Source organism: Dermacentor albipictus, chromosome 5, assembly GCF_038994185.2.
Source record: "Dermacentor albipictus isolate Rhodes 1998 colony chromosome 5, USDA_Dalb.pri_finalv2, whole genome shotgun sequence".
Classification (NCBI taxonomy): Eukaryota; Metazoa; Arthropoda; class Arachnida; order Ixodida; family Ixodidae; genus Dermacentor; species Dermacentor albipictus.
Window position 1 is genome coordinate 107886983 of NC_091825.1, and position 26465 is coordinate 107913447.

The window sequence follows — 26465 nt, forward strand, 5'->3', positions numbered from 1 at the left end:
GGCGAAGGAAAATGAAAGCTCCCAATGCCTGCTACATATGTCCACGTATAAGTTCATTAGATTAATGGGGACTTGTGCGGCACGGCGAAACGGTCTACGTAGTTTTGTAAATGTGAATGATCTTGAATTCAGGCGATCTAACGTGCTACAGATCTCGAAGGAGCTGGTCATCACAGCAGGGACAGATTCAAAGGGGATGTTTGATAGGCGCCTCCCTCCCGTAGTTGTACGTGTCGCAGGAAGGTGCCTTACTCATGCGAACGCTTTTATCGTGACTATAGTCGATGTGGTGGAGAATGTCCGCTCCCAATGCCCGTTACATATTATTATTATTATTATTATTATTATTTATTAATACTGCAGGCCAACATACTGGCCCATGCAGGAGGGGTAATACAGTTTACAAGGTAATAACAATGCAACAAAGATAATAAAAAATGTATATATAACCAGTGCATGAAAATGATGCATCCCATAGCCACGTTACAAAGATCATAATGCTTCCCTTAGCACAGTAAATACAACAAAATAATCGCACATTTGAATTTATTTGTGGATCAAAACGCTGTGCCAACAACAATCGGACACTAAACATAACTAAATACTGGAAATTTCACATATGAAAACGAGAAAAATAGTGAAAAAATTTGTGTTTATGGTTGTGTTATTTTCTGTGAAAAATAGTTCTCCAACGCATTTGTGAAGTTCCCCGATTGAAGTACTTCAACAGGGAGAGAATTCCATTCCTTTATAGTACGCGGATAAAAACTATTCATGTGAGATTTAGTTTTAGCAAATAATGGCGTAAGGGAAAAGTTGTGTCTATGTCTTGTTTTTCGTGCATTAAGAGGCGCTACATATTGAGGTATTTGAAGCCCGATTTTTCCATTTATGATGTTATGTAAAAACTGGAGACGACTAACTTTGCGCCTGTGTTTTAGCGAAGTGATTTTATTCCTAAGCATTAGTAAGGACGGGGAATCCTCTGTTTTATATTTTCCAAAGATAAATCTAACGGCCTTCCTTTGTACACGTTCCAAATTCATGATGTCCTTTTTGGTATGGGGATCCCATACAAGCGCTGCGTATTCAAGTCTCGATCGCACGAATGTGTTATATGCTAAAATTCTTGTGTTTGCCGGTGCCTTTTTAAGTTTCCTTTTCAAGACCCATAATTTCCGCAAAGCTGCTGAACATGTAAGGGAAATATGGTCTGACCAGGAGAATCTGTTAGTGAATGTGACGCCTAAGTATTTGTGTTGTTCAACTTCAGTTATGTTTGTGTCGTTTAGAACATAGGAAAACATACTAGGTTCCTTTTTTCTTGTTACTAGCAGCAAGACTGTTTTATGTACGTTTAATTCCATGCCCCAAAGTTTGCACCAATTGGAAATTGCCATGACCGATTTCCACAAAAATCGTCCACGTATAAGTTCATTAGATTAATTGTAATATACCGCAATAAAATCTACCGGGTATGTTGGACATGTCGAAGGTAACGTGCGCTCAAAGTCATAAAAATCTTGATATAGTTACGCGCGTTGGGGAGAAAGTGCCAAATCATCGAATGCCAGTTTGGAGCACAGCGTTAACTAACGGAGTTCCTTGCATCTCTCGAAATGCAGGTGCATCTTCGCAATGTTTGCATTGTCACCCACGCGAACTGCCTGAAGTCCCAACAAGGACACTCTCCTCTAAAAAAAGCTGCATTTATACTACACATCTGCAATTCATAGTCTCGCGCGCAGTGACTACACTTTTCACACCAGGACGTTAAAGTGCAATATTTTATGATCAACAAAGCAGACTTCAGTCCTTTATACTAGCACCACTTGGGTGCTCAAACCTGAGCTGGTTCGTAGAAACGAGGAGTCGATTTCACAAAGCTTTTCGTTCTTAAATGTTTTCTTTTTCAATTGACCGGTCGCGTTAGGAAGTAGTAGGTTATGATTGGCCGAACTTTTAGCTTGCGAACATTTCTAGCGTAAGAAATTTTTCTTTTAATACGAGCCAAGTGTTATAGTAAATTATTTGCGGCGCATCTGGCGCTTGCCAGTGTAATTTATTTTAATCAATTCGGTTCTGGGATATTACGTGCCAGAACCATGGTATGATTGCGAGGCTCGCAGTAGTGGTGAACTCCGGACTAATTTTGACCACTTGTAGTTCTTTGCAGTGCATTGAGTGCACCGTAAACGGGCGTTGTTGCAATTCGCGCCCATCGCCGAGGCTGGGATTCGATCCCGTGCCCTAGGGCTTAGCAGCGCAGCGCCCGAAGCTTCTAACCGACCAATATATTTTCACGGGTTTATATAGTGATTATTATTATTATTATTATTATTATTATTATTATTATTATTATTATTATTATTATTATTATTATTATTATTATTATTATTATTATTATTATTATTATTGCTCAGACCCACCTACACCACACAGAGAAACTGTACTCGTTTAAGAAATCGACATAACAGCAACGTTGCGCAACGAAATAAGTTACCTTTCTGTACAGGTTTGGTTTCAGTCGTATTGATGTATCTTCAACGCAGCGTCAGTCAGAATGAATTCGCTAAGTGTTTCGAGCTGCCGCGATAACTCCTTGCTAATGGCTTCAGGACGGCCAACTTTGAATCTTTCATGCGGTCGTTATACTTTCCGACAGCGGGCGGGCATATGAAAACGCAGTATTTCACGCGTATCGCTGACAGCCCCAGGTACATTTGCATACCTTCGCTTTGACTTGATTGCGGACCTCGAATAGGCTGTAACCCCTTTTGAATGTCTGCGGCCTTAAGCGGTCGCAAGAGCCGCTTCGTCTTGTTTTTGTTAGACAAATCTTTTGTGTCTTTTGGTTTGTGAAGGACACATTATACCTAATATAATAAAAGAAAGCAAAAATGGAAATTAGAAAAACGCCCGCAGGAACAGTGGAGCCAGGTGGACTTTATTTTCCTCAAGCTCTCCTGTGTTTTTTTTTTGTTTTTTAACCGTCATAACTGCAAAATCTCCTGTATTTTTGCAAGTGTAGAACGTCGATTTTTATTTATTTTTTTTTTGCCTATTAAGAGCCACTGTTGAAGTACCATTTCACATCAAGATATGCTTCATGTCATGGAAAAAAGGAAAATGCGCAGGAATAATTAAATTTCAACTCAATGAACCACTTGCGAAAATTCAGGCAACGCGCTGTCGTGGATAAGCTGTATACTGGCTGGAGAGCTTTACATACGAATATATCTAAAACAAACAAACAAACAAACAAACAAACAAACAAACAAACAAACAGACAAACAAACACGCGCCGCCAAAGACCACACATATACACCTTGCGTTGCAAATGACTCCACATTGTAGCGATCCTCTGCAGACTAATGTATAGCATATTCGTACAATGTCTTCAATGCTTTTTCATGTTGTAAGGAGTTTAGTGAACACACACTCACCCCCCCCCCCCGCCACACACACACGCACACGCACACGCACACACACACGCGGACACAGAGAGAGAAAAGAGAAACGCCGTTACGTGCACCAAATTCAGCTGCAACATCGCTTCCTTTTCTGAATTCAAAAGCAACTATTCGTGAGCTGACGATCTTCTTCGAAGCGCAGTTCGGCGCATTTGGGTGTACTATTACCGCTGGCATTACTATATTATTATTAGTTAGAACAATTTGCGCCTAGTGGCTATAAATATAAGTCTGGCAATGAAAGTACAAGGAAGTACAATGAACAAAAGAACGCTTACGAATCAGTTAAACCGTTTGTCAACGCTCAGATCAGCCTTCGCGTAGTTCATTACCTCTCAGCTTGAAAATAAAATGAAGAAAAGAACAAGAAGCATACAATAACAAATAAATGAAGCAGTAGAAAAAAGACAGACCCACAAAGTACGAAAAATGCATTCGTAAGCTCACTATGTCGACGCCGAAGGCACCTGAGCATTATACGCGGCGCGGGGGGGAGCGGCTTCACAAATGTGTGCAAATGAATGCGGGAGACGAGGGCGTACGCATGATAAAAAAATAGAGAGGAAATAAGGCGAGCTATCAAGACGCATTTCCGGAAGGTACAAACGTAAGAAATAAAATAATACATGTTGGGGCAGAAAACGAAGTGAATGAGAAAGACATGGTAGAAAACAAAACAAAAAGGTAATTGTAACACATTCAAAGAGAGAGAGAGACGCTGGGGGAGCGAAGGTGCCAACGCATCGCTGCCGCTTTTAGAAAGAAACGGTCCTGCGCGCTGCGCGATCGATTCGAGTTCTTTCTTCCTGGCCGCCTCCGAGCCGAGTTGGCGTCGATTCCGTCCTCACTTTAACGACTTGAGACAGAGACGTTGGGAAAGACGAGGCAAGAAATAAACGCCGTCGTGGCGTCCGCGCTCCGCGCCGATATATCGGCGCCATCGAAGCCACGTCCACCGCTGCGTCGAGGCGACGAGGGAAAATGGGAACGGAACATGGGAGAGCGCATGATTGGAGATGTTTGGGAAGGGAAAAACAACCGCATGGGGAGTGCAGGGTGAAAGGGGAATATTACTTTCGGTTTTACTTTCTCGATTCGCTTTCTTTCTTTTCGTTGTTTTGCTCTGCTTCAGAAGCAAATACACTTGCAGCAATGCGCGCGTTTGTCGCTGGCAACCTTTGCGCGGCAAACTTCGGGAATGCACGACGCGGGAGTTTGTTTTTCCTAGAAACTTTACGCAGATTCGAAGGAATTTCGCTGCTTCGCAGGACTGTCTGCGCTACTGGAAAGGCAAAGCCACTTTCTGTCATCGGTACTGTTTCTTGTGCTTCCCGTGGGCACGATGAAAAAAAGAAAGAGGGGGGGCCGGGTGAAAACGCGAAATCCCAGCCTAAATTTGTGCAGACAACCACCGCTTCTCCCAAGGTGCATGTCTCGACAGATGAGTCTGTTTTATTTTCTGTCAACGAGAAGTACCGCAGTCTTCGAAACACTGGGATGATAGTGCGAAACATTCCTTTTCTCGTTTTGTTTTTTCTAGCAGGGGTAAGAAGTTAGCAGGCTTGCTAAACAGCAATACCCGTTCCCGATTATATTGTCATCCGCAGACTCTCTGTATAACAGCTGATGCCGCTTGGTGCACGTGGTTAGGAAAATCTTCAGCCCCAAGTGTATGCTCAAGCACGTTTAGCGATATCGCCCACATTGCAAGAAAGCATGTCAACAGGCTAGACCATGAGCGCTCATCGCATAGGAAGACACTAAAGTTTAGTTGCTTTCACCCCTCTTCAACGATAATTGTTGTTCCTCGCTCTATACAGCTATCTATACCATTCCCTCCCGTATCGCAAAAGAAAACAAAAGGCATCCTGGTGACGAGGCTACGTGTTAGGGTGCCTACACCACAACTACATTGCGCATGTCTGCGTACTCATGCTCGCCATCACTGTCAATCATTCCTCTCTCACCTCCAATATCCCAATGTGTTGCTCAGAGTAGCCATTTAAAGCATAATGGCGCAGATTTATATTTCACCGCGTTTCCTGTTCATAAATTTTATCGCTATACCTCACCCTAATGCCAAGGGGCAAAGTTTCGCCTTCAATTTCCAGTGAACCCGACAAACAGAGAAAAAAATATCTGGGATCGAGGGCACACAGACAAATAACGAGGAAAGAATTTACAATTTGTCGCCGTTAAGGCTCAAAGAGGCTGGCAGGAAGACATTTCAGTGTACGTAGCTACGTCCATCAGAGAGTTCCAGCTAACTCTTCAAATTCAAAGAGCAGCTCAACTCGGCAGTTGCTGCAATAACGATGGATTCTGGTATATAACATGGGACAGAGGCGCGCGGTTTAGCTCTTGTGCAAGCGGCAGCAGACATGTTTTCCAGGAAACGACTGTTCCTTCCGTTGTCGACGTCACTACGCCGCCTTCTCGCGTTGTACTTTGCTTCTGAAGAATAGCATTCAAGCATCTCCGCTGGCTTTATTTTTGTTTCTTCATCCGTTTTGGAGCGTACGTGATGACATCTTACCCTGGAACTGCCTCGCTAGATATTTTTCGAAGAATTCCAGTCCAAATGTAACGTGTACCCACTGGAAAGTCTCCCCCCATAAAAAAAAAAGAGATGAAAGAAAGGAAGGACTACGGAAATGCTCGCTCCTATTCCTAACAGTTCCAACTTCCCCTTTATTTAGCTTGTGTCCTTCCTGATTTTTTTATTCACTGGGCTACTTTCCCGGGGATCCCTTTTTTTGCTCCAGGCCGCCTCCATCTTTTGGCATCCCTATAGCGCCTCTGTCGTCAACGTCTTCCGCGCACCTTCTTTTCCTTTTCCGCGCAAGGCGAAGGACCGAACCTGCTCTCCATCCTCCACGAATGTGCGCATCCCTACCGTCCCTTCTCTCCCTCCTTCTCTACGTTTATCTTTTTTCCCCTCCCGTGCACGTGAAGTCGACCCATCCCGTCGTCGCCCCGCACGTACACACACACGCCGCCCGACTGAGCGCCCCCAAAACGCTCCCCTCATCAGCATGCAGCGGCTGCCTCGCGTTCCCATTTTATGTTTGAGATGCGAAATGAAGGTCCTCACTCACCCTCTCCTATTTCCTCGGCTCCCAATGTCCCTCGCCCGGTGCTACTTCTCTCCCCAATCCCAATGGCGTTGCTCCTCTCTTTCGAGCCGAGGTTCTCCTCCTCCTTCTCGTCAGCGCAGAATACTTTTTTTCTTTGTCATCCGTCCAGCACGTTCTCCTTTCGAAGCACACTACCTCTTCCCCCCTCCCCTCTCACATTTTTTTTGCATTTTCTTTCTTATTCTGAGGACAATCCCACTCGCTCTTTACACCCACTCCGAGACTTCCTGGTATACGCATAAGCGTGCGTCGACCGCCGACTCTCGCTCGCTCGCCCGCGCCAGTCTGATTTTTGGACTTTAGTTTCGCGTGTGGTTTTGCGCCGGGATCCCGCTCTCTCGCTTTTCCGAGCGCTATGCTTCGCTTTAGTCTTTATTCTACGCGTTGCGAAGCCTGGCGCGGCTGCTTCTTTTTTTTTTCTCTCCTTGTTTTCCTTTTATTTCCCCGGCGCGGATTTCCCTCAGGAGCACGTCTGGGTTGAAGGGCGGGCGCCTGCGAGCCGAGCGCCGCGCTATGCAGAGAGGACGGGGAGGAAAGGAGGGTGGGGGAGAGGAATCTGATTTGCATAATCAATTCGGCCCACAGCTCGCGCCACTGCACTGCGCACGGCGGCCGGGCGCGCCGGGGGCGCAGAGCGTGCCCGGGTCGCGCATGCGCTCTCCCTTACCTGGCAGGGGCCCTGCGCCATGAAGAAGCCGACACCGGGATCGGAGAGAGTTCGGCTTTCGGTGCCATGCCTCGTCGCCTTTCTCTCTCTCTTCCTCTCTCATTTTTTTTTTGTTGGTTATTTCTCGCTGCATCTCCATTTCTTCTTTGTTTTTCGCTAAATGAGAACGGTCGCTTTGCTTGTAGGAGATATAGAATTGTCTGTGTGGAGCCTTAAGGTTTGGCCTCCGTTTACCGAACGGCCGAGAAAAAGAAAACAATTTGTCCAAGTACGAATGCTGTGTAATTGTGAGTGCCTTGCACAGCATTCTCACGAATTACGGGCATTACAAAGAAATTGGTAGGTGTGGTGTACGGTTAGGAAGATATCGCAGCGTTCTTCGGCTCGCATATCGAGATCGGAATGTGCGTACCTCGTGACCTATCCATTGTACGGCTGTTTTCATGAGCACCAATTTCATTTCGTTGTTGAGGAGAACTTCCGGCCGATCGTGACGCTTGTGGGGGTCCCGCTTAACTTCGCGATTCTGCGTAGCGCAAGAAATAGCCAGGTATACATTTCTCATCGCAAGGACTGGGTGATGAAGTGAATTACCGAGGGATGATGAACCTCGGGAACAAACTTCGCTCGCCACGCTCTGCTGTAACTGCTCGACCATGGCGAGATGTTTTCGAGGACATTTAAAAAGAAAAAAAAAACGAAAGAGTTTCGCATGCTCGCGCATGGTGCTTAACACGGTCCATGTGGAGACCAAAGGTATCGTCCGGACTTTTCTTTCCGAGATGCGAATTCTAGCTGGATAATCCCAAGCCAAGACAATCTGGCTCTTATTCCCGAAAAAAATTCTTACGTTGGAACTGTTTCCAAGAGCAGCTGCCTGCCTACAACATTGTTGGACCTATGATTACCGAATGTCGCCGGCCAATGGCAAACAGTCCTTACGAACGAAAAACTGTGAATTCGGCTCCTGTTCTTTGCTGACTGGTTAGACTGTTGCAGCTTTTACGAATACTTTTGCTTGCCGGATATAAATGGCCAACAGTGTTGTGTGTGACGGTTACGGCAGCAAAAAAACGATCGAACATGTTTTTGCTCTTGTCCTCCCAGCAGAACGACGAGACAACTGGCTGTTTTCGAAGCAGTCGGTTATGGAATGCCGGGATATAAGGTCACTTTACCAAAAGGGGGACGAAAGTGCTATTGAGGTTCCTGCGATTGAGTGAGTTGAACCATGCACTGTAAAAATCCCTACGAAATGTGTTTTTGTATGTGTGCTTTCCTCTCTCTCTCTCTTTCTTCGCTTCCCTTCTACGCTTTCCTTTCGATCTTTTTCTGTCTTTCTTTTGCCACATAGCCCATCGAAAGTATACGGTAGCAAACGGGATGTTTATCTTATACGGTTAACCTTCGTTCCTTCCAGCGTATCATTTTACTCTCTCCCACTCGGGGAAATCAGCTTCAAATGTCGCAGTAGTCATGCAGACCAACGTGCACGTGTACAAAATACGCGTACATTCAATTTTTCAATTCCTTTTTTCATATGCTTAGCGATGTCTCAGTAGCAATGACGATCTGCTGTCGAACACGAGGTCGCCGGTTCGATAGCCGAGAGTTTGCGTATAGATACATGCCAATGTTGTATACACAAAGTCAAGCAGTCTTCATCGTGCAATGCTCCCGTAAAATTCCCGTAGTCATATATATATATATATATATATATATATATATATATATATATATATATATATATATATATATATATATATATATATATATATATATATATATATATATATATATATATATTATATTTCGGTCGTGGTGCCCAAGTGAAGGCACCACGACCGAAAAATTCGAGGATGTGCGTGTGCTAACAGCTGCTCAATGCTCTTGTTAAGGACTACAGAATGTGCTGCATATGCAGAGGCAGAGTGAAAGAAGGAGAAATAAATTAATAATAATTGGCTTAGTAATCATTGACTAATAATAATATTAATAATGTTTTAATAAAGTTTATAACAAGTGACTTTCGAGCATGCCTTGCAAAGCTCAGTCTCTCATGCGTCTTCGAATCCATCACAACAGAGTCGCATACGCATCCACACGCTGGTGAAGCTGGAAAGGGAAATCGGCGTTCGGGTCTGTTTTGTTTCATTACTTTTTCTGTAACTCTGGTGGTTCATTCACAACTTAGCACTATCGAGTATGCAAAAATAAACATGGGAGGAAAGCACGAACCTACAGCTCTGCAAAAGTAGCACGGCATTATCGGGCCAAGTGATATATAACAAAGACATATATGAACAGCTTTCAAGTGAAATGTCGTGAGAAAGCACTGGAAAGCGAAGTTAAAAAAAGAAAGCTAACCTGAACGTTGTATACGAACCGCCAGAACTTCTCCAGTCAGAAAAATTTAGGGCGTTGACCGACGATAAAGAGTGAACCGGGGAAGTTAATTGATGAGAAGAATTAATATGCGAAGAATCAAGAGAATATAACTGCTCGATTATTCGTAACAACTTCACGAAGCCAACCGACATGGAACCAAGGAAACCATATAAGGAAAGTTTACTGTTTCTTTAATAAAAAGTATGGAAATGATTACGAACGATTGCTAGATTTGCGCAAAGTCTCATATTCTCCAAGAAGAATAAACGAAAGTGGAAGAAAATAAATATTGTTTTTATACAAGATGATTCAAAATGTCAGCGCATTATTAAGAGTACAGAAAGAGAGACAGTGAATAAACGGAAGTTAGAATGAAAATATTACTGAATCAAGAAAAGTATATTGTAGGCAATGAATTGGGACAATCTGTCAGCTGGAGCCGCACGAAAAAAATGATTCACACCATCCACACTATCCTCGGGCACCGTTTTCAGGAGCCAGATTCAGCATCTCGAATGAGGGCACCTTTGGGGTCGTGCCACTGAAACGCTAAGATCATCCCTCGAAGCAGCTACCGTTTCAAAAGCTGCGCCGATCACGTAGCGAAAGCTGTAAGAGCCTGCGAACAGTGATGCAGTTTTTCCGCCTGTTGGCTTAGCCGCGTTCCTCGAATAAAAAGCAGCGCCATACAAAAAGAAGGGGTCGCGAAAACGATGCGCGAGGAACTGGCGGCTATTAACAACACCTCGGTGGCTTGAGCTTGAGCGCCGTCTTTGCTCGTTCTTCTCGCTCGGGTTTCTTCTCACCACCACGCCAGGCACGCCGTAGGAGGAAGCCAGAGCAAAATAATAATAAAAAAAATAATCTAAATAACAAAAATGGGAGCTAAGAAATAAAACTTTATTCTGTCTACGATCGGCTTTCTGACTTCTCCCGTACCTATATAACTATAGATCCTTTCAGAAAAGTGGCGTATCGCCGCTTTTTCCTTGCCTCTCCGCCACTTCGCAGTGGTGGCGATAGAATTCTTTTCTTCCTTTTCCGTCCGATTCCTCAGACCCACCGATGGCTTTGCCGCGACAATAGGAAGATCCACGCGGCACAGAGAATGCCGGTGGCCGCGGGGATGGGTCTGGGATGGGCTTGCGGCGCGGTGACTCCCGATCCGGCTGGCGTCCCATGCCGTGCCCCCCTGCGTGACACCGCTCCTCTGGCCGGGCTTGTGTGAGCCGGCTCTTGCTTTTCAGACGGCGGGCGCGCGTCTTGAGACACCGGTGGGGGATATCTAGGCCGCGCCTGTTGGACAACAAAGCTGGAAGGTGCCGTATTCTTGTGTACCTATATACTATGTACGTGGGCAGTCTCGGCGGAACGCGCCACAGATCGATAATCGATAAGTAAAATAGGCTCAGGTAATAATATATATATATATATATATATATATATATATATATATATATATATATATATATATATATATATATATATATATATATATATATATATATATATATATATATATATATATATATATATATATATATATATATATATATATATATATATATATATATATATAATGATGGCATTAAGGATGAGCTATCGACCCTGGAAGTCTTAGTGGCAGGACCATACCCGACACTCCACATATACCAGGAACCGCTATGGGCGTTCGGTCGGTCGGTGTGCCGTCTGGCTTCGTGTTACTTGTGGTTGCTGTCCAAATTTTTATTTTTGTCGTATTTGCCTTCTTTTGCGGCACGATAGGAGAGCGCTGCACAATAGCGCGTGCCCCGGACGCTGCTCAAACACCGCTGGGCCCCTTGCTTGCGTCCGTGAGCGCCCAGCGCCGCTTCCCTGCTGAAGGTCGCGCGGAAAGCCTTGGTTGTTGTGTGGAGCTTTTGTGTTTCGATTATAGTGTTGTGCGTGTGTGCGTGTGCAGACGCGCGGACAAGGAAAGAAAGAAAACCTTGGCGGCAACGTGAACAAATACCGGAGTCCGAAGTCACGTACTAAGCGAAACGTCAACGGGACGCTGTTGGTCATGGAGTTCGCCAAGTCGCTGCTCTAGGAGACAGATTTGGCGAAGCTGACAAAACAGCGGCAAAGGCATGGCCGCGTTTTCTATATGGCCGATCCACCCCAGTACCGTTTGTACTTACCGCAACATAGGCGCCTGTTTGACCTAATGTATTTTTCTAAATGTTGAGGCTTTTCTTATACACGGCCGACTCTACTGGAAGCCTTGCGTTTCAGCTACATATTAAAGGTGCTGAAAGTGTCATATCATAGCCTTTTAAATGTTCATGACCAGCGTGTGGTCATCATAATGAAATGCATGATTGTGTTTATACCGCGAACAATAGCTCACGACAGTCTGTCACTGTCGTTTGGTGTGAGTACTTCAAATTTTGATCAATCAGTTTATTTTTGTTCATGTTTCTGTCGTCTCCAGTATGATGGATGGAGACTGCTTCTTCGATAATGAATTGTGCTAGTTTCAAGTTGCAAGAAATTGTTGTTATTGTTTCCATCTTTTGGGTTTCATTTGTCGGCACAGTGAAGGTGTGACAAATGATCGCGACATCATATATATATACATTGATTAAGACTTAAAAAAAAAAACGAGTAGATAAGCACTTATTTGCATGGCTGAACAGTGGTCAATGCAATGCTTTTCTTTTACTTATCACGTGTTTCTTTATCATTTGTAGTTGTTTATTTTACCCTACTTTATGACGCTGGGTTATGAGTCATTTTATCACTACAACGGCAACAAGTTTCCAATACCACAACTTCCTTTGATTTCGCTCTTACTGGCCTCTCCAGAAGTTAACACACTTCCTGCAACTATGCCACGTGAGCCATTTTATACCGGCCGTTTGTCCAATCAGATAGCTTCCTTCTCAGCATCATTATGCGTTTCGAGGGGCTCCCTCCGGCGCCAACGTTGCTTCAAGCATCGAGGGTCGTTTCGTGCTACTTTGTAAACGGTGCGCAGCATGAGGGCGCGTAAAAAAGGAAGAAAAAAAGAGAGAAATAAAGAATATACCATAATGGAGCGAAACACAAGGCATAGAATGGCACCTCAAGCACACTGTGGTGCAAGGAGAAGTGGAGGGTGGCGCAGTCGGCAGGCGGCCATATCCATCTGAAAACGGCCCCCGGGCTCATTTCAAATGGCGCGCATCACCCACACCGTCCGTGAGAACTGCCTCGCCAAGCAGGACCGCGGCGCGCGACGACGCTTTTCATCTGCCACCTTTTTTCCTCCTCTCCAACGCCGGGGCCGCGGAGGAACTGTTTAACGAATCGCCACGGTACGGCTCAATGGAGCAGCTCAGGCCGAGGCCACTGCTGGCCGGTCGCACTGGTATACGACACACGCGTTCGGGCGGCCCCTGCGGGACGCACATGTTGCCCATACTGCGCTCTGGAAACGGCCTGCTGAACACAACGACGACAGCGGGCGTAGAAGGCGTCCGGCGCGGTTGGGGGAGGAATGTAAGCGGGTAGGGAGGGTTGGGGGAAAGGGGGGTAGGTTACAACATCGGGAGGACGCGTCGAAGTCGTCGGCGACGACGAGACGGTCAAGCGTCCGAGCTGCATGAGAATGACCAAGGTAAGCTTGTGGAGTGAGAGGCGATCGCTGTATGAGTAAGGGGATGTGGAGGGGTGGACATTAAGGAGGCAAGTAGGCTGGGACGGACGTATAGTCGACAGTGGAAGGTGGGAGGGAGGGGGTACACGGGAAAAGGAGGGCGGTGTGGACGGCAAAGTTGGTATACAGCGACGAAACAAGAAAGATACACACACGGAATCTTCATGCGTTAGGCCTGCATGGCATTCACGGGGAAAACTGAAGGGGGGCGGGGGGAGGATGGATATCTGTATGTGTATGTGTCTCGTATCTGGCGTGCTCTGTATAACCTCGCGACTTAAGATGTGCGAGACGTTTTATACATACCGAAGAGGGAAGAGAGGAGGAGGAGCGGGAGAAGAGGCGACGCAGAGGGAGGCTGCTGCCGGGAAGAAAAAGGAAGGGAAGGCGCGCGAGAGGCGCTCGGCGGAGGGAACCCGAAGCGGCGAGGTTTGCGCATCGCCTACTGAATTTGGAAGCAGCCGAAGAATAATAAGGGATTGAGGCGAAGAGAGGACCGCGGGGGGGGGGGGGAGGAGGGGGGTGGGGGGGGGGTGCTGGAATCCGTGGCGGCGAAGGGAAGAGCCACACACGGCCGCCAACGTGTGTGCCGAAGAGGGGGGGGGGACGATGGGGGGTGCTGGGAGGAGGGGGTAGGAGACCGAGAGAGGAAGGGGCGAAAGCAAAAACAGCGCAAACGCGCCGCGCGCGCGGCCGCCGACTGTCTAGTAACAACTTACTCATTCCCCATTGCCGTAGTGTCTTCATTACAATTGCTAATGCTCCTCAAGCGGTGAATGCGCAGAGAGAGCGCGGGATCCCGCCTTTGCATACATAACGGCTTGCGGCGCGGCGTTGGTTCGCGCGTTCGTCGTTCCTTACTGCGGTGCTTGCCGCAGAGGCAGCTCGCGGGTCCTCGGGTCGCTGTCGCCCCGCCGCCGCTCAGAGGCTCCTGTCGTCACCGGCGGTGGACGTGCCTGGACCCCGTCCCTTCTTTAACACCCTCTCCACGTGCGCGCCCAGAACTGTCGCTGCGCCTTCTTTTGAGTTGTTATTATTTCGGATCCAGCGCTTCTTTCGTCGCCGGGGCCAAACGGACGTGGTCAGGAAGAATCTTCCGCCACCGCCGCAGTCCAGCCGGAAGAGGCTCCTGGCGTGGTCGCCTCTTCTTCCTGCTGTGCGTGGCAAGTGTCTACACAGGCGGGAGGCATTACTGCGGGCTGCGCCATGGTCCTTCCTCCACGTTCGTGAAGGTTCCTCTGATTGAGAGAGCTTCCCGACTGTCAGCGGCGCCGGCGAGGAATTTGTGAATCAACGAAGATCGCTCTCGTTTCTTACCGCGCTCGTTACGGCGGGCGCAGTGTGACGATGGTGGCGCTGGCGTCGTGTCGCCGTCTTCATCAATATGGCGACGCCTTCAGCAACCCTCTGGTCCGAATGCCATCAGGACCTCCTGTACCGAAGACTGACGACATCGTGGTGCCACGCTCTCGCGATGTGCGGAAAGTGTTGTGTATTTCTGAATCCACGCGGCCTTGTGCCGAGGGGAGAGGGGGAAAGTGCGAGTGGAAAGGGAAAGGACAACCGGCGGAAGTGGTTGTGAAAGATCGTCTTCCGGCGCGCAGGGTGCAACGGACGGCTGCCTGCTGACCCGTATTATGAGCGCTGAGCGATGGGGTACGTGCATCGTTATTTTTGGCCTTCGCCATTGACTAATCCGAAATGCATCGCACAGAATGCAATTACTACTTTCGGCCGTATCATATTCTTTTCAGTTCCTCATTAAGTGCGCTCGTGAGACATGGAGTGATCACTTCTTTATTAAAATATCCTTGCGTTCGCAGTGCGCCCAACTTAGGAATACATTATTAGTGCATCGCTGAACAGTAGACAGGTGTTGTGCCCCTTCTGGTGGCAGTTGCCAGCCTGCCGCTCTCTTTCCCTTTCATGTCAAGTGTATATATGTTTTGAAAACAAGTAATAGTAATAATGCCTGCAGTGAATTACTTACAGAAGCACACGCATATAGCCCGCTTGTTAGCACATACTGCACAGCTTGGGGAGTAAAACTTGCTCGATTGATCTGCGATTTGTTTCCATGTGAATGTGTGTAACATTATTCGAAAACTTCTTGGTATTCATAGTAACTGGACACAACAATTCAATTTAATTTTTGCGTACGAATTATGTTTTTCATTTTACTGCGCTGAAACCACGTATACTTATCTTCCGTGACATTGACGTCGGTCTGCGAGGATCCTAAAGACGAAACTTGGTTCGTGATGAACGTAACGCGAAAAGTACCCCTGGTAACAAGCTAAAAGGCACGGCTGTAGACGTGCAATATGTATTCACCCATTCCTGTCGTTCTATCAACTGCTACTAGGACAGTTCCGAATCTAATCACACCTGCATCGTCCGGCCATCCTCGTGGTGTGAAAACATGATATATTTTGTTGCACAGCCAATAAGAGGGTGCAAGCTTCATTCATTTTCAATTGGTTTTTGTTTTCCTTTTCATTTGTAGCGAAATGCTGCTGCGTTCCTCAAGGAGTAATTGCAGGTCAATGACTAATTGCAAGCATTTGCAATTAGTCATTGCAAGTGGACTAAATATAACGCTCTAAAAGTTAATACTTCTATAACAAAGGTCATTATTTACCGTTGAAAAAACAAGGATTTTCATATTAATGATGATATCATTCTTAATAATTTTAAAATAGAGATAGTTAATTCCTTTAAAATACTAGGTGTACTTTTCAAGGAGAAGGTGACATGGGATGATCACACAAATTAGGTAGCATCTAAACTGTCACGTGTCATTGAATCGATTTACACTCATAAGCACATCCTACCTACAAAAGTGAAAATGCTTCTTCACAATTCATTGCTCTGTTCCCATCTAAATTATTGTCGTTTGGTCTGGGCCGAAACATCCCTCACGAATCTGCGAAAATTACACGTTCAGCAGAAAAGAATGCTCAGAACAATATAAAATGTAGCATATGACCACCCAGCTAAACCGCTCTTTATGAAAGACGACATAATGCCGATTCATGATCTGTACGCATACCGCCTAATTTCTAAATACTCTACCGAGCTCAAAAACAACGTCTCGTTCATTGCACAACTGGCATCACTGCAGAAAAGAAATATCACGTACGCACCCAGAAATACCGATATTTGGCACATACATTCATTCAGAACAGGTTACGGACATCATATGCTCAGAAACACTGTTTCATATTTCTTAGACATGTGCCAAAATTACAATTTAAATCTTCAACGCATTCGGCCAAAGGATTTGCGTCATTTTGTTTCAGTTATAGGCGAAAGGGTGGCACTTTCTGTTTGAAATGTGCGCCATTTTGCCCATCGCTTTGTTTTTTGGAATTGTACATTTGTGTAAAAATTGTCGTTTGTTTGTGCATTATGATATTCCTTTTTCTCTGTGCTCATGTGCTTGTACTGTTTGCCTTTTTTTTTCTAAAAATCATGTGTTTGTATCCAAGAGGCGAGAGCCCGTCAAGCTGGAAATCTAGCTTTTTCTCTGTCTCCCACATCCTTGGGATGGAAAATGAAGGCATTTGTATTTATTGCTCACCGCTTATCCGGGTTACACGTTGCCGCTGTGACATGATCTACATTACCAAATCCATGTTCCCGCTCAGACGAGAACATGAATCTGGATCTTTGACAGGGTGTGAGTCACTAAAAAAAAAATGACGAACTATTAAACGATTGCCATTCCTTACGTGTCCCCACAGATAGTTCTGTATATTCCTCTGCACTCCATACTCGTGAAATTAAGGTTGCCCAGAAACTAGAAGAAAAAAAAAAGAAAAACAGATCAGACAATGGTTGTTGCTCCATTTGTTACCGCGCTACTGTAATTTTTATGTCAATCGCAAGTTCTTAAGTAAACGTAACCTTACCCTACATGTATGGTGCCAAACCGTTCATTTGCTTGGTTTACCTTTTTTGGTATTTGTCCTTACTTTCCGCCTTGATTCTTGATTGACCTTCATTGACTTTCTTTATATTTGTTCCGAACATAGAACGATATCCTTGACTCGAATATTTGTATTATTTATTATTTGTTTTATTGTTGTCGTTTTCAGTGGTGAAGTATCGCTGGTGTTAATGGACTCATTTTGACTACGAATAACATTATTAGTGGAAATGAGCGTCCTAGGCTGCGGCAAACTATATAGCGCTGAACAACAACTGCGATCATTTATTGCTTCTTAAAGTGCTCTATAGGATGCGACGTTTCGTTGACGAACGGAAGGGGTATTGAGGCAAAGCACGAAGGGGTATCACCAGAACAACTGGTGGAACATTCTGTCCATGCGGGCAGCCAGAAACAGAGATCATTTATGCAAGAAGCTGCTGAAAATCTGCAGTAGTATGAAATTTATTCAATGCCAGTTTTACAATTAAAGCGATAGCGAAGCTTGGCGGACAGGCGATGTGAGTATTTCACAGGAAAGATTATCTCACACACGCGGCCGTAAGCACAGCAGCAACAATTTTATCGGATCAACCCAACAAACAGTGACGGTGCAAATTAGCTGTCGCTTTGTCCTGTATAGATACTCACCCTGGAGCTTTCGGCGCATTTCAATTCAAATAAACGTGAATTCGACGCGGGGAGAAATACTTGAGGTCAGTTTAAGTTTCTTGATGCTATTCGGTTAGGTAGTGCTCCTTTTACATTTCAGCATAATTAGAAGTTGCCCATGCTCCTACGGATGACGCGCTGCCTGTTCCGCATGACATCAAGATTATCATCATCATGATTTTTATTTTCACCACTGGATACACAAGGTGAAAAAGGGAGAGCCGAAAAACAAGCCGAAATTTCTTCGGCTTGACATGTGTCATAGTGATGTCTTGCTTTGCCCCCGGTTCTTTTTAGTAAAGAGTGACGATTTCTTCTCAGCTAAGCAATATAGTGAGATGTTTTTTTATTATTTCTATTTATTTATATCGCTATCTATTTTCGTATAGTGTTTTATTTTTAGCTACATTTTTAATATAAAAGGGTTGTAGAAGCCAAAATTCCAATTTTGCCGCTGTTAATAAAGAAAAACAAAAACTGACCGTCCACAGCTCGACGACAGGTTAAAAATGTGCACAGTATGATAACCGGGCTGTTTCGTTAATTCATGTAGAAGTCCAACAGTTGTTGCTGGTTCCTCCTCTCTTTGATTATCGATTACAGCGTGGAAAGCGCATAATTCAAGAAATTTGACGGATGAATTTATTTTATGTTCTTCGTATTCATCGTTTCATGTTAACGCACATTCAAGTGTACATTCATGACCTGCATGTCTCTAAGGGCGCACTTTCAGTAGCGGAGTTTTGCCGTTGAACCTTTACTCTAACCTGCTGGCGCCAACAGCGTTCAACTTCGAATACGGTTCTGTTTTTGCTAAAAAACTATCAATAAACGGGCTGAGTACGCAACAAGTCTGGAGCAACGGAGACGTTTGTTGTTGATTTCAATTTTCTGTTGGCGTTTTACGTTATGTTGAAACTGTGCAATATTTGGTTAGCTTCTTCGTTCGAACCCTGCTAAAATGTCATCTACGAACTCCGCCGGATCATTACGTATTGTCAATTGCCTGGTTTCAGTATAGTAAGTAAATGCCGGTAAATATTTTTCGAAGAAATGAACCGCCTGTACGCCCACAGCGATATCGACGGCCATATAGCTATATTAAAACGTCCGTTTGTACACTGTTTTTTAAGAAGTCAGTAAACGGCACTTGCTTAACCTTAGCAACAACTGCTTACTTGTGTCAATTGAAAAAAAAAGAAGAAAAAGAAAAGCGCTACGGGTTGCCATAAAAGAAGATAGGCTGCAGTAAAGTTGGTTGCGTTCTGAAGGAAGTGGCGTTGAAAGCGATAGGAAGGTTCAGCGTTTCGCTGAAGCCCTTCGGAGGGTGTTCGACAATACGCGCTGCCAACATGTTGGCATGATGTGGCATGCGAGGCAACTGTTGCTGCCCAGCTAAAACAGACCTGGCAGCCTCCAGGCACCTCACAACGCTGGCGTGATGAGGAGAGCTGCAAACGGGGTTTCGTTGCAGCCGTTGCTGTTTGGTGGTGCACGACACGAGACCGAAGGAAAAAAAAACCATCAATGTTCGTAGCCGGACATTTGCTAAGATCGCTTAATGTATCGCGATGTGGTATGCGCGCGGCTGTTCAACAGGATCCCATAGTGTTTCTGCGCAGAACGCTTATTCAAGCGAAGCTTTCTTCCCGAGTGCGATGCACTTTTACAGAGAAGCTGTTAGGGGCTAGTTCCTCCAGGATCGTGTCCCCGTGTAGACACAAAACATCCCATACGTGGGCCGGTCCCGAAGATAATGCAATGTCTGGCCGACCCGCGGCGGAGGTGAAGCAGGCATTAAGTACTCTGCATACTTGGGCCGATCCCGAAGATAGTGCAATACCGGGGTGACCCACGGCGGAGGTGAAACAGGCGTTATGCACTCCCCATATGTGGGCCGATCCCGAAAGTAGTGCAATGCCGAGCCAATTCCCTCGGCGGAGGCGCATTTCGCCATTAAGGGGCCCACACTCACAACTTCGCTGGTCATCTATCTTAACAGAGGAGAAGGGCACTGACTTTTTTCGTACGAATCTGGCCTCTAGCGACGAATGTGTTTAACGGGATGGTGGCAACATCTAAGAACGGCATAGCAAAGGAGTCTACAGTTTACGAGTTTTCACCGTTTCACGCATAGTGTTTCATGCAATAATTATTAGAGGGAACTGTGGTGCTAGTGGCTGCGTTATCTGCAAGTAGGGCGACTCAACGAACATGAGAATTGTGGTTAGTGCACAGATTTGCTTAAACTTCGTCCTCTTGGCTCCAAACATTCTTTTTTTTACCAGTAGTGGAAGGCAGAAGACCGGCCTGGCTTCGCCGCAAAGCCGATTTGGTGGAGCGTGGGAGTGCGTGCTTCGGCTTCGTCGTTTTTTTTTCTTTTCACAGCCAAACGCATTCCATATTTATGGACACTTCTAATCATCCACGCGTGTTCGCGCATGCGCCGGATGGCTTGACAGCAGGACGATGGCGCCAACAGCGTGAACGCGTCTGGAGTGCCCTTTAAAATGCTACCACGTTAAAGAAACCCAGTGATTCGGACAAGTAATTCGGGGTAGTTTTAAAGGGGAAGTTTATCTAATCTCGTATCAGGTTTACGACTGACATACCTTTGATTCTTTTCAACGTTTCGTAAACTTTATATATAATAACCCAATCACATGTAACATTATACAATAACATAACTATGCAGCAGACACTTGACAAATTGGTTCTTTTTGCTAATACATTTCAACCGTGTTCATTCACCTACAACGTTATACAGTTATACACAATTTTTATCGTGCTCCTAGCAACTTACATTTCTCTGTTGTAGTTGTTGTTGTTGTTGTTGTTGTTGTTGTTGTTTTCTCATTCACCATTGCAATATTCGGTCACTGAATTTTCTCGCCAATGAAGCCGAATGCGCGCACGCGCTGCGAACACAAGCTATCTTGGATAGCGACAGTGTTTGCTCTGCCTACACCGGCAACTTTCGTCTCAACATTTCTATACTACCATAACCGGCCAAAACACCTAGAACTAATGATAAAATACTTCATACTTTCTTCATATCCCTTAGGCAAACATCGCCAAATATACCATACGTAAATGAACGCCTGAAGCTAAGCCATAGAAATGCTTGCTCTTTATGGGTATCGAAATGAGGTGTCAGATCAAGGACTGGACTGATCTATACTCAAACAGGGATCAGCGCATTGCTATGGTCCGCAGTGCCATTGTGGCTAGGCTGATGAAGACGTACAACACCTTCTTTTGCAGTACCCGCGACAGGATACCGCGAGGCGAAAACTACAGGCCGATTTAATGTTATGAGACCGCAGACCTCTCACTCTAAAGAAAAAAAAAATATCCTTGGACGCTGGCCAACAATAGAGCAACATAAAAAAGCCATTGTGGCCTTATGGACTTCTTGAAAAACCGGACAAATAGATTGTTGCTAAATATGTGTGTGGTTGACCCAACTAATACATTTTTTAGAATACCATGGGCTGTCTATAGTATGCTTGTTTAGCTGACGTCTGGCGTTGTTACATTGTTATGTGTCGCTGCGTAGATATGAACTGACCTTATGTGCGTATTTCAGACACTGTGTACGTCTCTTAGGTGTCCTTTAAATATTGTTTTGTGGGTATAACTTTGCGATGAGAGAAAAGGTTGCATAGAAAGGCAGGGAGGTTAACCAGAGGCAGTTCCGGTTGGCTACCCTGCACGGGGGGAAGGGTTAAGGGCGATAAAAAGAGAAAGAGAGCGGAAGTGTGAGATAGAAAGAAATGGAGACGAGCACGAACAAACTGCGTACACTACCGAGCGGTACACTAAAGGACTTTGCGAATGTCAGCGCTATTCGACTGTCCCCAGTGCCTGAAACTTTTTCTGCGGTTTTGATTTTTGCTTGCCCTGCGAAAAGGTGTAGCTGGCGCCAATAATGGTGCCAACATCTGCTTTCGGTTCCTATTGATTAAAAAGAAAAGAAAAAAATTCCAGTTTCGCCCGAAAGGCTAAGCATTGACAGCAATCGCAATCTTTTAGCGTTGCGCTTAGACTCCGCGGAAGCTGTTATAAGTGGGTGCGACATCTTGGTGCGATGCTGCACGCAAGATGTCTCTTGTTGGGTATAGGAATTCCTGCGTATAGAAGCGCCGCATTTTGCATGTAGTCCTCCCTAGTTGCGTACAGGAAAAAACTCCGTGCAACACCAAGGAAGTTTATTTGCCTGACACCTATACATACGAAACATTTCACCACGCTGACGTGACGGATTGCGCGCTGCCAGCGGTGCTGAAAGGAGTCTCGGCTCAACGGTGCACGATGTGCGACCGACGGAAAGACCGTCGGCGTTGCTCCAAGCCTCTAAACATGCTGGCTTGCTGACCATGGTTTTCTGCTGATTTAAATTTCGCAGTGACAAAAGAAATTAATCGGAATCAGAAATTACGCCCTAAATGTACCAATTGCGACAAATGTACGCCATCAAGAGCACAATTCCGTTTATTAATGTAAAAATTGGCACGCTGTACTTTTCGAGGAATTGGGGTTTGGCGCATCTGCTTTGTCTGTCCTTTGCCCGAGTAAACTGTAGTTTGATAGTTCACCGTCAACAGGATCGCCCCGCCCTAGCCGGCGCGCCAACCATGGATATACAGTATCATAACAAAGGCGGCCAATCACGAACAATTTGCTTCTCAGATTCCAGCATGTTTGTTGGGTCTGCATATATATATATATATGTGCGATCATGCGCTTGCGTCTGTTCATATTATTTTATTTTGTTTTATCTTGATTTAGTAAATTGGTCCTATCCGTAAGCTGATACCTCCTTTCTGCAGCGGTATAACTTCAGATGCACACTTACTTAGCATATCTGGTGATGTTTGCCTAAGAGATATAAAGAAAGTATCTAGTATTTTATCGCTACTTCTCTGTGTTGTGGCCGGCCATGACGACACTGATATATCGCGACAGAAATAGACAGAATAGTCAGAGCAAACATGGTGGCTATCCAAGGTACTTTATGTTAGCAACGCGCATATACGTCTGGCTCCACAAACAGTCGGCGGTGGAGTAACATACCACTGGGTGAAAACTACCCCAAATTACTTGTCTGGATCGCTAAATTTAATGCAGTAGCAGCTAAACGGGCACTCTAGGCCAACGCTTCCGAGAACCATTTTGTCTTGTCCAGCCGCGTTCATTCACGCTGTTGGCGCCACCGCCGTGCTGCCGGGCCATCCGGCGCATGCATACCCGCGCTTAGAGAATGAGAAAGTGTCCATCGACGTGCAGTGTGCTGGGCTGCAAAAAACGACGAAGGAGTCACCCTCCAGTTCCGCTCAATCGGTTCTGTACAGCGAAGCCGGGGCGGCGTTCTGCCTTCCACTACTGCAGCTTGAGCGTCATGAGTACAAACACCGTATAGCGTTGCTATATATAGCGCCGACGCCCGGAGCCTTCACACTGGTATAACCGCGAGAGACGCCGCCTCATATTCTAGTCATTGGATTTCTACAACACTGAAAGAAAGTGGTCGATATAATACTAACTCGCGTGATACTGACAGCCTACAGCGATTCAGCACTCTGTAGAGTGAAGTATACTATAGCACTACATTAAGCCATTGGTGATCATTAGGAAGCATTACTAAACGACTCCGCTTCAGTGCGAGAATTCTACCGTATAACAGCGTGTTCCGAGCCTTTCTGTTCTTACCCAAATTCACGCGCGCGCGGTCACTCATGTAGGTGAGCTAAGTGTGTTGTACAGCAGACAGCTAAAGTAGCATTGTTCATCTCTCTGTCTTTGGTATTGCTCTAAGCCAAGCACACAAATGAATACTTTGAATCAATGATTTGAATTAATTGAACACAAAAATACTGACGTTGCCTTGCAATCTGCATACCCTCGCAGCCGCAATCTGCATCTGCAGCCGCAAATATCTCGAAGCGCAACCACCACGAACATATTTATATGGTCATCTGTCATGTCTGTCATGCCTACACTAGATTCTATGTCTTCACTTGGCTGCAACATTTTGGATTAGGGTCGCAAGCGTGAGATCATACTTGAGGAGGAGGAGCAGAGGCGTACACTTACGGTTCTTGGGCACCACGGGGTGGACGGAGATCTTGCTGCTTGTGTCAAACCCTACTCAAGGCAGCCTTGATGAGTTTGTGAGTGACGAAAATGTGGCTTGACGTCTGTGCGCCGGCAATGAACCATTATAGAGATTGGAGACTCGACAGGGATTTAGATGATGTGTGCTCTTAGTCTCTCTACGGTGATTTACGTTGGGATTGGATGTTCTCTAGCGATCATGATTGCTGCACGAGTTGAGCCGCACCAAGGTAGCCGAAGACACATTCGCGGTGCCTGGCCCTGTAAACTCTCGAGAGCCCACATACTCGCTTTGTGTGCATTCGGCAAAAGTGGCAAGTTGTAATGTAATGAAACCCAAGAAACAGAGCTCTATATAGGCAGCACGAACCTTACCACTGCACACAAGAATTTCCCGCCTAATAACTTCAGGGTTCGAGCAATGCAAGGTAGTCTCTTCTTCAGGTAGAAGCACTGCGAAAGGCCCCTGTCAGTGGTCACGCTTAAGAATTGAGGAGCATTTTCCTATGAAACAGCCTGACCGTTGATATAGAGACGGGGGGTGGTGTTGTGGACTTGCGCGCAAACGCAATTAACTCACATTTTTCGGCGGAGACGCACAGGCTATGTTCGCGGAAATAGGAGCACATTAGGGTAGCTACCTAGCTATATACAGCTGGATCGCTGTGCACGCTGGAAGACGAGTCACCGCAGAACACCAAGGACAAATAATATCAGCCTTTATTGATAAGTGAACTCTGTTTGATAAAGTTTCAGCAAGGCAGAACTTAGTAGGATATCTAAGAATTTTGTAAATATCCTAGTGGCAATCATGGTTCTTTAGATCTGTCCTCAGACCACGTTAATCAAAGGTGCAATCCCTTTGTCCAAAGGCGTTCGCCTTCCTGTCGCTGTAGCAAGTACCCTGAGTAGTACAAAGGAAGGTCTGCATGGTATACAGCAAGCTGAAACTTTCAAAAGTGGTCATTACGACTTGACGTTGCGGCGACTAGTCGTACATAGTCATATTCTCCTTTCTTTAGCATCTCTTTTATTTTCGCGTAAAGGCTTACGAGCAGCGTTTTTTCTCCCATATAGTAAGGAGAAACAGCCAATGACCCGCCTGCCATCTTCAGTGACATATCTCCGGTCACCTCAGAAGCGACGACCGTCACGCCGGAATCGCACAAGTGCTGATGCGCACGTCTGCCGGGCTATACCCGACGTGCCTTCCGAACCAAAACTCCCGTGTGCAGCTATATATATTGTTGGCGTCGGTGGAAAGTATAGGGAAGCGGTGCTCGTGACACAGCACGTTTTCGCCTCGGGCTATGGCTCCCAAAGAGGATTTTGCGGGTCGCCCTCCAACTTCCCCCCCTCGCATCCACCGTCTACAGCACAACGCGCCCGCCGCCGGACGGACCCTTCGCCACAGTTTTTATTGGCTTAACGCCCCCAACGCATTACCCGGCCGCTGTAGTTTGGCTTTGTTCTTCGTTTTCATTTCTCGGTATATATGTGTGTGTGTTTTCCTTGCGGGTTCCCGCAGCTCCGCAAAGGTGGTTTTAGGCAGTGGTTGGTGAAAGGTTGTTTTCTTTTTCCAATATTTTTGTTCTATTGCGACTTCTGTTCGGCTAGCTTTGACTTTCCGCTTGGAAGCCATTGTTTATTTGCTTTCTTTGCCCCCGTGCAAGAACGGGGGAGCATCTCAGGCTCGGGCCCGGAGCGTTTAGCGTTCGCAGTGAGAAAACGCCGCCGCACTTTGCTGTAGGCATGGCTATAAGAAACGGGGGGAGGGCTGTTAAAGATAACAGCCAACAGCGCTCGGCGAAGAGCTGCGGTCGCTTTTACGTGGCGCCTATAAGGTCGGGTCGAATTTCGGGTCAAGTGGGCCTGGTCAGTACAACTGTTTTACGGTGGTGCGCAGTTTATACCTGGATTACCACGCTCGTGATATGCTTTAGCAAATGGAGCATTTGAGGAACATAAAATATAAATTTAACAAAAGAGAAAGAAGAAGAAATGCTGAAGGGGCATGGTCGTGTTACTAAGCACTTGCAATTACCTTTGTTAGACGCGTAACATAGTATAGCGTACATTCACTCCGACAAATGGAGGACAGCTACTAAAAAAGAATGTTGCGCTTTCACCGAGCCTCCTCTTGCACCCTGCTTGGCTATGATGCCCTTATTATAGTAGAATTTTTTATACATCTATCATAATAAGACGCTTGTATCAAAATTAACAGGCGTGTCTATCAGAGTGCATTGCAGGAATGATGCTAACTATATAGTTAAGTCAAAGGCACCATGCATGATTGCGGAAATCTTATGAAAGCATACTTTCATGCCATTTTCGCGACTATTGACTTCCACTGGGCTCAAATCACATTTAAGACAAGTAAAACTGAAAACTATTAGCAATAAAATTAAACTTTAGT

General features: G+C 45.7%; 1 protein-coding gene across 10 annotated transcripts in view; it reads left to right on the top strand.

Annotated features, from left to right (window-relative positions):
- Positions 1 to 26465, top strand: part of LOC135897135 (uncharacterized) — a 771735-nt gene that overhangs the window by 429909 nt on the left and 315361 nt on the right. Inside the window, exon 1 of one of the 10 annotated variants that reach the window (XR_010562929.2) lies at positions 14272 to 14982. The exons of 8 other annotated variants lie outside the window; for them this stretch is intronic. The gene's annotated coding sequence lies outside the window, so the exon portion shown is untranslated. Of the gene's footprint in view, positions 1 to 14271; positions 14983 to 26465 lie in introns of those variants that run through there. One more of the 10 variants, XR_011514569.1, reaches the window with a different exon arrangement.